Source organism: Pelodiscus sinensis, chromosome 4, assembly GCF_049634645.1.
Source record: "Pelodiscus sinensis isolate JC-2024 chromosome 4, ASM4963464v1, whole genome shotgun sequence".
In the NCBI taxonomy this organism is placed as follows: Eukaryota; Metazoa; Chordata; order Testudines; family Trionychidae; genus Pelodiscus; species Pelodiscus sinensis.
Genome location: NC_134714.1, coordinates 19,156,524 through 19,169,383, shown reverse-complemented (window position 1 = coordinate 19,169,383; position 12,860 = coordinate 19,156,524). Strand labels below are relative to the sequence as shown.

General features: G+C 42.5%; 1 long non-coding RNA gene across 1 annotated transcript in view; it reads left to right on the top strand.

The window, feature by feature from the left end:
- Positions 1-7,300, top strand: part of LOC112544776 (uncharacterized) — a 237,484-nt gene extending 230,184 nt beyond the window's left edge. The window contains exon 3 of the long non-coding RNA XR_012903131.1: positions 6,764-7,300. This is a non-coding gene — a long non-coding RNA (uncharacterized LOC112544776). The remainder of the gene's footprint in view (positions 1-6,763) is intronic.
- The last annotated feature ends 5,560 nt before the right edge of the window (positions 7,301-12,860 follow it).

Below are 12,860 nucleotides of genomic sequence, written 5' to 3'. Positions count from 1 at the left end.
GACTCATATCCAGTTTCTCATCCACTGTAATCCCCAGGTCCTTTTCTGCTGAACTGCTACTTTGCCAGTTGATCCCGAGCCTGTAACAATGCTTGGGATTCTTCCATCCCGAGTGCAGGACTCTGCATTTGTACTTGCTGAATCTCATCAGATTTCTTTTGGCCCAATCTTCCAATTTGTCTTGGTCACGCTGGACCCTAACCCTACCCTTCAACATATCTACCTCTCCCCCTAGCTTAGTGTCATCTGCAAACTTGCTAAGGATGCAATCCATCCCCTCATCCAGGTCATTAACAAAGATGTTGAACAAAACTGGCCTTAGAACTGATGCTTGGGGTACTCCGCTTGATTCTGAGTTTTGAACAAAGATTTTTGTTCCAGCTGTCTATCCTGACAGCACTAGAAATCATTTTCTCCATTCTGCCTGGTGTGTGAAATGAGAAAGGATGGTGCTTGTCAAAAATATTTCTTTGCAGTGCTTCAAATGGGGAAATGGTGGGGAAACAAGGAAGTTGACTATTTTAGTTGCAGCGAGGCTTCTGTTCCTGCTAACTTCTATGCATGCGTTTGATTTACATGGCTAGGTCAATCAAGTTACTCACACACATAAAGTTAAGCACATACATGAAACGTGTAGGATTGAGGTCTGGGGGCTTCACAGCAAAGGAATCGCTTTCCATCCTATTTCAATCCCTCTATTTTTCTTCCTTGCTCCTGAATCTTTGATGCTCAGAGTGTACCACAATTTTCAGTTCTTCTAAACTGAAGTTAGGAGAGATTTGAATCGAAAATGTGCCCTGCCATTTCAGGCAGTGTTGAACAGACATTTACAAGGCGCTCCTTGCTAGTAGAAGGGCCTGGATTTAAGAAAACTAACAAGAGTCTAACAATACTTTAGATTTCTATCATTGCTTGCAGTGCAGTGCCACAAAGTGCTTTCATGAAATCAGTGAACTTTCCCTCAAATGACCCATTGAGGAAGATAAGGATTATCATGACCACTTTATAGAGGAGGAACCAGAGGCAGAAAAGTGGAGGACTAAATAACTTACCCTGAATCTACACAGTAAATCAGTGGAGAACTGGGAACAGAAATAAAATCTCCTGACTCCCAGTCAAGTACTCGAAGCTAATTTTTAGAACACCTTATGCTGTGCTTTAAAAACTGATGGTATTCTGTTAAGGGTGAGATTGATGGCTATGGTTAGAAATGAATGTTTCACTGGAAGTCTGTTCCCAATAAATGCCTACTAAAAAGTGACTCCTAGTATTGTCCTGTAGAAAAACAATGGCAGTGTGTTAATGTGTTCTTGACTATCACTAGCATTGACATTTTATCATTATAATCTTAAACTTACAATGAAAGGGACCGCTTAGAACAGGGGTGGGCAAGAGAGCCTCTGTGGGCTGAAACCAGCCCACCACACAAATTGATCCAGTCCACGGATGCCTTGCCACTCTCCTGCCCCCAGGCCAATCAGGGCCCGGGGATGGAGGAGCATGCAAAGTCTCCTCCCTAGCCAGGAGCGAGCGACGCTTAGAGTGAATTGCCAGGTGAACAGGCTCTGATTGGCTTTAGGAGGGAGCACACAAAGTCTCCTCTCGCCCTGCTCCCACCCTGCAAGGGACACATGGCACTTAGAGTGAACCGCCAGCTGAAAAAGCCAATCAGGGCCGGGAGGAGGGGGAAGCATGCAAAGTCTCCTCCTACTGCCAGGGTGCAGGCACCTAGAGGAAAGGAGGGGGTGGGAGCAAAGACTTCACATACTCCCCCATGCTCAGGTCAGTCAGGGTCTGGCTCTGTCACTTCCACCTGAGGCCCTATCCCTTCCAGGCCAGCCCAGGGCCACTTAAAAAATTTGTGAAGTGGCTCCCCTTCTAAAATTATTGCCCACCCCTGCCTCAGAGTGAGCACTAACGATGTTTGGCCACATTTGGGTCTTTGTTTGCTTTCCTCTGCTACTCGCTGTCCCTTAATTATTGTGGGACGAAAAGCTACCATGTTCTTCTGGATGTTATTCAATAGTGCAATTACTTATTTGGCTACCTCAGAGCATCTTAACCAGAGTGAGTTATTTCCTTTCCAGTGGGCAACTGTTGCAAGGAATAACCTTTTCCTGGGCAATTGAAATCCAGACGTTCACTGCTAAACATGCAATTTCAAGTCTTAATCCGACTGGCACCACTGGGATCTGAATGGCATTCTCTTCAAGGGCAGAGGGATCACACATCAGCCCCCCTGGTGTGCCAAAGCATTGCCGCAGCGACTTAGCAGCAGCAGTTTTGTATTGTGTATATTTAGATGAGCATAAGTCCCGCTATGATTTTACACTGGCTTTGTCTAAATTAGATTAGTGTAAATCCTTCTTTGAAAGAAATAATTTGTTGCAGATCTCTTGATGGATCCACTACTCAAATGGGATCAGTTGGTGCAGTACTCCACCAGGTTCATTGGCTGTGCGGAGTTAGTGGTTCTGTGGTCCTCAGAAATATCTACTACTTCTTGAACACTCTGTGCATGATGAAATCCCTTTTCGGATACAATTCTGCATCTGACAGGGGTAGCCCAACACAGCACTTACTATTTTCTGATGTTGGGTATGCAGTTTGGAAAAGAGCTGAGTTGGGAAATCATGCAAGCATCTGTTACATAGTTAGATTAAATAATGTAAATGTTTAGAAAATGCAAATGAAGCTCACAATAATTAGTGATGATGCTTTTCTACTGTTATTAATAAGGTAATGCTTCTGGCAGTCCCATTTAAATTTCATATGAAGGTTCAAAGCTCTGGAACAATTTCTTGTTATCAGGAAGAACAGATTCCAGCATGAACTTGTGTAGCAAACTGTACCACGGGCTAGTGACTGAGAAGGGAAGTACAAGTCTTTATTTCTCATTGCTGAACCTTTTTTTTATATGGTTGATGTCAGGAAGAATGGGAACCTTAGGTGATTGTGAATGATTGTTTCAGAGCCTGTGTCTGAAGCCTTTTGTAATAACATTTTGAAATGAAAAAGGGAGTCCTCTCTGCATTACTTTTAAGACGTGTAAACAGATAAAGCGACACCTGCCATGTGAAGGGGGAGAAAACCAAAGGAAGAGCCATCCAAAGCAGCCCTACCATGAAATAGATATCAACCTGAAGCAGCTCACAGGCATTTCAGAAAGCACTGATTTCAAAAACGTATACTTAAATTAAAACTAAATCAGTGTTATTGGCATAAGCTGGTCAAAAATCCTGGCAGCGGCACAGAAAGGGAAGAATACTGAATGTTAACAAAGGCTTCATTAATATTGATGTGTAATTCACATGGCAGCTGCATTATTAGCCACCATTGTTATGGTTCTGGCATTAATATTCAATGAGGATGTGTGGGTATTGAAATTCCCTGACTTCTGCATAGCCCAGTGTTACTATAAAAATACTAGAGCTGTGGGAGTTTGGAACTATCTGCCCGGTAAGCAAGCTCCGCTTTCTTTTTAAAAAGTCTCCCCATTTACAAGATCAAAGAGAATGCTACATTAGGGTGACCAGATGTTCTGATTTTATAGAGACAGTCCGGGGGTTGTTCCAATTTTTCATCTTTGCTGTCTGGTCACCCTACGTTACAGGAATGTTTCTTCTAGCATGACAGACTATGCCTGCCTGTACTTAGTTGTTCTTCAGGAGGGCTCTGCATCCAGAGATGGTGCTGGCATCTGTGAAAGTGACAGTGTTGGAGTAATATTATCCTTTTCTTCCCTCCTGCATAGTTTACCTTTCATGCCTCTGGAATAGCACAGCAATGGGAGTTATTTTTATCCCAAGATATCAGAAAAACAGATTGTCCCCTAGCAAAAACTGAATGCAGAGTCTCTCAAAGTCTTTCATTCGCAAGTTTCAATAGCTTGAATTTTGGTGCAGAGGCAAATTGCTCACACTCACAATCCCCCTGTAGGTACCTCAAGAAGAGAGGATGGTTGCATTTTGTGCATAGGGGGCCCAGAGCAGAGAAATGTGGGGGGTTCTGGTGTCAGGACTGTGGTGGGGGGAGGGATATAGGGGTGTGTGTGAGGGGAAAGGTGCTATTTCAGGAGAGCAAGGGAGGCTGCAGACCCACATACCAAGCTTCTGCTCCTCTCTTTCTTCCTCTGACTATCATAGAGTGAGGGGAAAGTTCACAGCTTGCTGCATTCCTCCTGTGCCCTCCCCTTAGTAGCTGGGAGTGAGAGGAAGGCACAAGCTGAGCACTTTCCCCTAGCTCCCTGATAAAGGCAGAGGAAGAAGATCCAGTATGTGCAGCTTCAGTTCCCCCTTGCCTCCTCTACCAAAAGGGCCTCAGGGAGATGGTGGGGCTAGGGACTGGAGCAGCTCCAGATGGGCGGGGGGGTGTACACCCCCTAACTAGCCCCTTTTACCTGCCTGGCTACTTGCTGCTTAGCAAGGAAGCCTGAAGGAGATCCCAGGAGCCCAGCTGGGAGCAGCTGAGTCCAGAGTACACTGGCTTACTTTCACCTCTGGTCTCAAGAGCAAAATGGAGGACACAAAGGAGTCCTGTTTTGTACCAATAGAGGACAGAATAGCAAAAAAAGAAGAACTGTCCTCTATAAAAGAGGACAAATGGCCACTCTAGCCCCAAGCCCTGTGCATGACTTACAGTGAACCACACATGGGCCCAGGTTTGAAGGCTTCAGCTGGAGGTAAGTGGTGCCCAGGCTTTGCATGGGTCCTCCACACAGCAGCAAATCTCATCCAATGTGCTGAGCCACGCCTAATGAGTACTGCATAGCCCAACAGCTACCAGAATTAAATACAGCTTTGCTTCATCAAGCTGTAGATACAGAGATTTCCATCTCCCGCCCCCTTCTGAATTTTCCCAATGTAACAGGAGACAGGCTAACCCTCACTTTGCCGTTGAGGATGGAACAACAAGCTGAGTCCCTGGTAGGTTCAGCTCAAACCATCAACCTAACTCAGTGGTGGGTTGTGTCCCCACCTTGCCTTGTCACAACTGTCTGGGGGTGTTCTGCAGCACTGACAGCCATAGGCCTCACCTTCCTACTCCTCAGGAAACACTGCTTGATGTTGTGAGGCTACTGTCTGCCCGACTGTGCTGTCAAGCTGACGCAATGCCAGCCCACTGCAGGTCCTTAGTAGGAATATTTTTTCCTCCCCTTTCCCCTGCCACAACACATAATAAAAAATGAATAGCCCCTTGAGTTGGTTGGGGGCCCTAAGAAATTGTTTAGTCTGCTCCGGCTGCCAAGAGGCAGCATCCTGGCATTCTCATTCTCTTACCCACTGGAGAAAAGCACAGAAGAGCGGGCACAAATCTTGCAGACTAAGAAATGTGCCCTTTCACATGGGACCTTTTTGTCATACTTGGGATAGCTAGTGAATACAGCTCCACAAGGCTCTGGAATTACAGACTCCCCTGAGATAGCTGAGGGCTGAAACAAACCAGGAGTTTTTGCTAGTTCACAACCCTGACAACACTCGGAGTCAGCAACAGGAAACAGAAGAATTTGGCAAATATTATTAAATGTGATTGGAGGGTTTTATTTACTGTTTTAAGGCTCATTCCTAGTCATAATTAATAGTATTTTTGTATAGAACCAGTAGCAGCTTCTGTATTATTTAGAACATAAAAACATAAGAGTGGCCATATTGGGTCAGACCAGAAGTCCATCTAGTCCTACATCCTATTGTTCAACAGTTGCCAGAGCCAGATACTTCAGAGAAAATGAATAGAATAGGGAAATTATCAACTCATCTATCCCCAGTTGTCCAGTCTCAGCTTCTAGCAATCAGAAATTTTTGGACAACCAGAGGTTACATCCAGGACCATCTTAGCTGATAGCAATTGAAGGACTTAACCTCCTTTTAATAACCTGATTATCTAATTATTTAAAAAAATTAATTATACTATTAGTCTTCACAATATCCCATGGCAACAAATTGTACAGGTTGACAATGCATTGTGTGACTATGTACTTCCGTATATTTGTTTTAAACTTACTACCTATTAATATCAATGAGTGACCCCTGGTCCTTGTGTTAGGTGATGAGATAAATCACAGTCTTAGTCATCTCTTTTCTAAGATGAACAGACCTGGGTTTTTCTTTTTAAGTATCCTCATATGGAAGCCGTTCCACAACCCTGATCATTTTTATTGCCCTTCTCTGTACCTTTTCCAATTCTTGGGTGGGGGGAGGGGGAGATTGACTATTGCACATAGTATTGTTTTAGCTTAATACAAGAAAATAACAATCAAACATCAAATGTGGAAGCAGTGATAATGGAGGCAACACAATGTGGAGAAGGAGACTGGGATAGTGTAAAACCTGTATATTACATCCTTCAGGTCCACTTATTCCAGATTATTTAAGAGGACCGAACACTGGATTGAAACACTGGAGACCTGGGCCTTTTAGGTTACCATGGGCAAATCATTTTACCCCCCCCCCCATGCCTCAGTTTCCGCATCTGTAAAATGAGGCTAGTGATGCTTTATAGTACTTTGAGCTCTTCAGATGAAAAGCACTATACAAGAAAAACATTTTCTTGTAAAGGGCATTATCTAGTTTTTTATTTGCATCCCAGACTAATGAACCACTTTAAGATCTTGTTGCATATTCTGTCCATTTCAGAATAAGCAAAAAATCTCACCTTTAAGATTCTCACATGGATATATTGCATGCGCTTCTTTTATGCTGTACTCCTGCCATTGTTAATACTCCTTTGTACCAGGCTAATTTTTGTCTCTCTTCCCCTTCCATAGCGATTGATAGATCTGCCCTCCCATATGGCTTTCAACATGTGGAACACCGTCCTTCACTTTCTGCAAATTGCTGACTCCCTGACACGTGCCAAACACCATCTGAAAACTAGAAATGGACAACTGGCTCCTTCAGAAACTGTATAAACAAGTCCCACGTCTAAATATATTCACTTCTACCACAGTGGATAGTGCTGATATACCATGAAATTAATCACAAAAAGAATGATGTTGCCAAAGTCACTTCCCCAAGACAAAGCCCCAAGTCTGCCTGTTTTCCATGTGTTTAGTCACTCTCCCCATTACTGGCCTTTATCATATTCATTTCTGCCCTTTCAGATCTATCAAGATGCTTCATGGAGCTTACACACGGTACCTGTATTTAAAAGCAGAGTGGATTAAAAAGCATTTGTGATATGCTGATATAAAAGATGTACAAAATCTGATGTTTTACAGAGTGTCATCCTTCAGTGCTTTGCTCTGTGACTAACATCTTTCTGGTGGCTTATCTGCACAAAATAGAGCTAACAATATGCCTGTTTATTCTTTTGCATTCACTGCAGGCTTCCTGGATGTTCTCTTTTAATCAGAATTTTAAGTGAGTGCCATGCAATCAGAGGTTTTTAGTGGAAAGTAAGATGCTCCTCATTTTATTTGTACCCTAAGTATGGGTGTTCTGCAGGCAACAATGGCACTCAGCCTCAAGCAGACACCTCACAGTAAACACTCATCCAGCAAGTCTAATGCCGAGAGGCACGTTTTGCTGGAGCAAATTTGTAATCATTGCAAAGTATTCTTCTAGGGCGATAGACAAAGATTGACTCCGGCTTGTTAGAGGTGCCTAGCTCTCTGGGGTTGGCAAGAGCTCCGTGCTGTCCATATGTTCTATTGTTCCCAACAATTAGAGGATTAAAAGTATTTTATATGGCAGTGGTTCAGGCTGCTGTCATTTTGTCTCTGCGGGCCCATTTTTCAGGCATTAGCTTGGATTCACTGTCAGTAAGTTTGTGACTCTGAGGTGCCCTTCTACCTTCAAGAGGACACTGACAATGAAAAGGAATGTGGTTTTCAGGGTACAAACAGGAAGGGCTTCTTTATAGTTACGTTTTTCCATGCACAAAGAACAGCCCTGTACTTCAGCCTGCATAGTGTGTATTGGAGATTCATGAGCAACAGCAGAAAGCAAAGCAAATTTACCTTGAGAGAGCACAGTGTAGAATGTGTCATCAAATCTGCCTCACAAGATGGCAGCTGCCTCTTATACATTTAAAGGTTATACATTATACAGTGCACAGAAAAGAAAACCATAGCAGGTATATACACCGTATGAATCAGTACCTGAATTTATGAAAGCAATTGACCTGAAATGCTTCCCTGCACTCCTCGTTTAAGTTCAGCTTGAGAATACAATAATTTCTTTCTATACAATTCATGTTCTCAATTCATCAAAGTGCGGATGAATAAGATTGCACTTTACCAAATATTACACTTAAAACTTTCAACATGTCTCAGGCAATTCAAATATTATTTTAGATTGGGCCTCCAACTGGTTAAACTCTCTAATATGAGTAAAACATACTACTAGTACATGTTGTACTATGAAAACTCAAATACCCAAGATACTGTCAAGCTAATATCTATTGTAATCCCCTTTTTTCCTCCCCGGGTTACTGGGGAGCAGGTCACACTCACAGGTGTGCCTGGGCGCCTGGTGTTTTAACCTAAAAGAGATCCTGAGCACCCCATTGGTGATGGTGTCTAGTTGGGGAAAGCCCTATCCACGCCCTTGCTGCAGTCCCTTGCTGGCAATGAATGTAAAATGGTGGTGCCTCCACCTGGCTGGCCTTGTACACACACTGGTGTGCCTTGAGAGCCTCCAGGAATATACTCATTCCAGCATAAATCTGGATCTAATAGAACACTTTAAAATAAACAATCTTTACTTAACTTAAATAAACAGGGATTAACAGATTAGCAATGAATAGCATTAACAAACACATATCAATAATTGAAGCTTATATAGCTAGACAACAGTGACCCCACTCCAGAGCATGCACACTCCTAGACTCAGTCCCAGACTTGCTTGCGTTGGTGCGCTGATGTTGCAGCTGTAGTGAGGATTTGGTCCAGGCTAAATAACAGCTCTGTCCCAGGCAGCACTTTTCCAACAAGGCCCAAAATTTACTGCCTCATGCTGTGCCTATAGGAAGCAGCCTGCTAACTCCCAGTTCCAAAAGGCATCCAGTAGCTACACTCCAACAGCCCCTCCACTGAGTCAATGACCTTGACAACAGCCTGGCTCTCCCTTTGGTTCCAAACTCCAAGGCAGAGTCCCAGACTGCTAGGCCTCTTCTTCAAGCACATGGAGAGAGCAGTCCACTCTCACACAAGAGTCCTTCTTTCCCGTTTTTTCCAAGGGCTCATGGGAATTGTAGTCTGGATTGTAGCACACAGAGTTTTTTCAGAATAAAACAGAGGCCCCTTTAGTAAGGGGACTACATATTATTTCTTATTTGACACACTGTATTTATATTTGTGTTGAGACTCTGCTTGTTTGTTAGAACTGTGTGAAATGGGATGCAAAAAGCCATGGAAATCAATGCTTTCCACATATCATTACAAGCTCAAAAATGGCCCACTTTCACACTTTTGTTATGATGAAGGAGGCTATATAAGTGCAAAGATTCTGTAGCAATAAATAACAAAACATGTATTATAATTAACATTGTTTTCTGACATGTCTAGATGCTAGGATTATTCTCTGACCATCATGCCTCACTTTCTGAAAAAAATCCAAAATGTGTCATCATTGTTTTCCATACGTGGATTTAAAGGAAAAGTGTAAAATTCTCAAACATGCCTATGTGACTCTGGAGCCCAAGTGAAAGTCACATAATATAATTGAAAGTCGATGGAATTTAAGCTCGGCAGGGGTGCTTATGAAAATTTTACCCCAAACCTAACTGAAAATGAAACAGCAAACCCAATAGTTGTTCTCTCTCATAGGAATCATTCAAAATTGATAAATTTGGTATTTGGCCACCTTGTATACCTGTGACTATGCCATTTATTCTATGTCTACTTATGGGTCTTCTTGGTTTTGGTTTTGAGCAATGTGGCCAAAATGAAAAGGACAAAAATATTTTATGTAAAACCAATCAGTATTAAGGCTGGCTACAAGTGGTATCATGATATCCCTTTTGGGGGAAAAGTTTCAATCAGTTTGTCAGTAATCACTCTGGACATGCTGGCTCCACTGATTTCCTGCTCCCATTGATAGCCACCCTTTCATAGAATGACAGACTTCAGTCACTACAAAATATTTAGATACAAGTTATCCAGCTGTAACTCAATTTAGAGTTACACCCATATAGAATCATGATATTGGACATGGTTTTCTTGAGCAACTTTTTGTCCCCCACCTCAGTACATATATAGCATCCATCCCCAGGATGAGTGCATTCCTTAAGTATTTATGGACCTACCCACATAACTTCCTTTGGGGGCAGGGAAGAGTATCAGGTGGGAGATCTGACTACAGAGAGGCTATGTCTACACTACAAGTGTTTGCAGTAGAGGGCTACAAGTGTTTGGGGGAGGGAGAGCTCAGTGGTTTGAGCATTGGCCTGCTAAACCTAGGGTTGTGTTCAATCCTTGCCAGGCCATTTGGGGCAAAAATTTGTCAGGGGTGGTACTTGGTCCTGCTGTGAAGGCAGGGGACTGGACTGGATGGCCTTTCAAGGTCCCTTCCAGTTCTAGGAGATAGGCAATCTCCATTATAAAAAAAAAAAGTATGCTAATGACCACGAGGCATAAGGCTCTTGCACAAAAGGGGATTTTTTTGTGCAAAACGGAAGTGGCTACACTGCTTCTTTTTGCACAAAAACCCCTTGCGCAAAAAGCATTGGCAGAAAATATGCTAATGACATTGTGACTCATGCTAATGAGTCCATCATTAGCATATTCTCTGCCACAGAAACCTGCAGTGTAGACAAAGCCAGCGAGTTGAACCCAGAGCTCATCAGTCTCCATCCTATGCCTTAACACCAAAAAAGCGGTTGGTGTATTATAACCTGTTTTAAAATTATAAGCTATCACTTAAACTTCTTAATGGGCTTTCTGGTCCTCTTTACAGGCCTTTGTAGAAAAACATCTTATCTGGATCTAATGCTGGCTAATTTGTAGTTTTCTGCCTTCTTTCTCTTTCTCTTTCACTGTTGTTTTGGTTCTTGTATGTTAAGGTTCTGGATTTTAATAGCTAAAGTAGTGTAATGTTGCAACCTTCCAGAAATAATAGTTTGTGTTTTTATCACTGTCTCTATATAGCCTGAACATAATGCATTCTTCCACTTACTTAGAACAAAAATTAATGACAGCAAACGAATAGAACTTTAAAAATAGCTCCATATGAATTTGAGCAGAGATAAAGCACAGTATAGTCTCTCTGTATACTGTTGATGAATTAATAGCAGGTATTACACAGTGACCCTGTAAAATTTTATATAATGGCAATGTCACATTTGACAGATGCATGTCATAGGTTTTATGATTGTGTTGTGGCTTTCTGCATTTCGATAAAATAAAAGGAAAAAAGCAAGGGAGAAGGTAGGGGCGAGGGAAAATATTGTACATTTGTATTAAATGGTAGAAATATGAAACTTGCAGGAGGTATTTAAAAGTCCAGAGGCAGAGTGAATTAAAAAGTGACAAGTTTTTAACAGTAGACAGATTTTATGGAAAAGAGGCAAAGCATCGCTGTGTTTAACTATGCTTACAATTAATTAACTTTTAATTCTGTTCATTAAGTTTCATTGTTTATGTAGCATGAAGGTATAAGTTTGATTAAAATTTGAAGTGGGGAGATTCAGCTACAGAGCCACCACCTAAAGTATGGAGGCCACACCTGGAAGGGCTCTACTCCATAAAATCCAGTGAAGCGGCACCGTCTTTCATCAAGTCTGAGGGAAGACAACTATTCTGGTTGCTTGGGCCTTCTCAATTACTTTGTAAGAAGTGTACTAGCAATAGTCATAAATATCTGTGACAAAGATTTGTCTAAATGGAAGGCAACTGTTGATGTAGTCTAATTTCCTTCATCCACCTATACATCATTTTAGTTATTGCAAGAATTGAGCAATATGTTTGTGACAACAATGGGTCATTCTCTCATGACCCAGTTACAGTGCCAAGCTCCTATCATAAGCAGATTTCATAGCATTTAAAGTAGGTTTCACTAGATACAGAAAAATTGTGGTAGAGTGATATAAATCTTGCAGGGTAGGCTCTCCCTTCTCAGTGGTGTGTCTATCCCAACCCCAAGCCAGAGATAAAAGCTGTATTTCCTTGTAAGGGTAGAAGAAGGGTATGAAATCAGGGCCGGTCCTAAGCTCACCTGTAGGGTTGCCAGATAGTTAAAAAAAAAAAAAAACACAAAAATTTGTCAAGCAAAAAATCTGGGGGGAGGTTTCGGGAGGTTCGGGCCAAAATCCAAAATGTGGTCGCGGCCCGCCCCTAACACTGGCTCTGTTGGTGACCCCGGCTCTGTATGAAATGAAACGTTTGCTCTAGAGGTCAGCCAAAGCAAAGTGTCTTGCTAACTCTGAGTTTGCGTGGAATCTAAATTCAAGCCCAGTCTACTGCTTGCCACCTCTTGTGCCTGTAACCTGTAAATGTTAAGTTAATCAGCCAGCCTCAGGTGCTTACACCCCTTAGCCAATTAACCCCTGACCTGTCTGATTCCAAACTCTGCAGGCTTGACGAGGAGAATCAAGGTTTGACTCTAAATGGCCACAACTCTGGAGCACTGGAGCATGCTGGGATCCAAATGGATAGTACATCCCATCCCTATAAGTAAAAGTGTTTGTTCAGCAGATGGTTATGACAGAGGAATGCCACCTTTCCCAGGCTCAACATCCTGGTTTTTCATTCTCTGGTATGTAATTTGAGTACCACGGACTGTGTGACTGAACATGCCTTTAGGGGCTGCTTTGAGGTGACTCCCATTCACTTCAATAGGAGCAGTATTGGCTCTCAAAGTGGGTGTAACTACCATCACTACTTGGCTGCCTGAAACTGAACACAAAGTCTGGCCTCAGGAGCT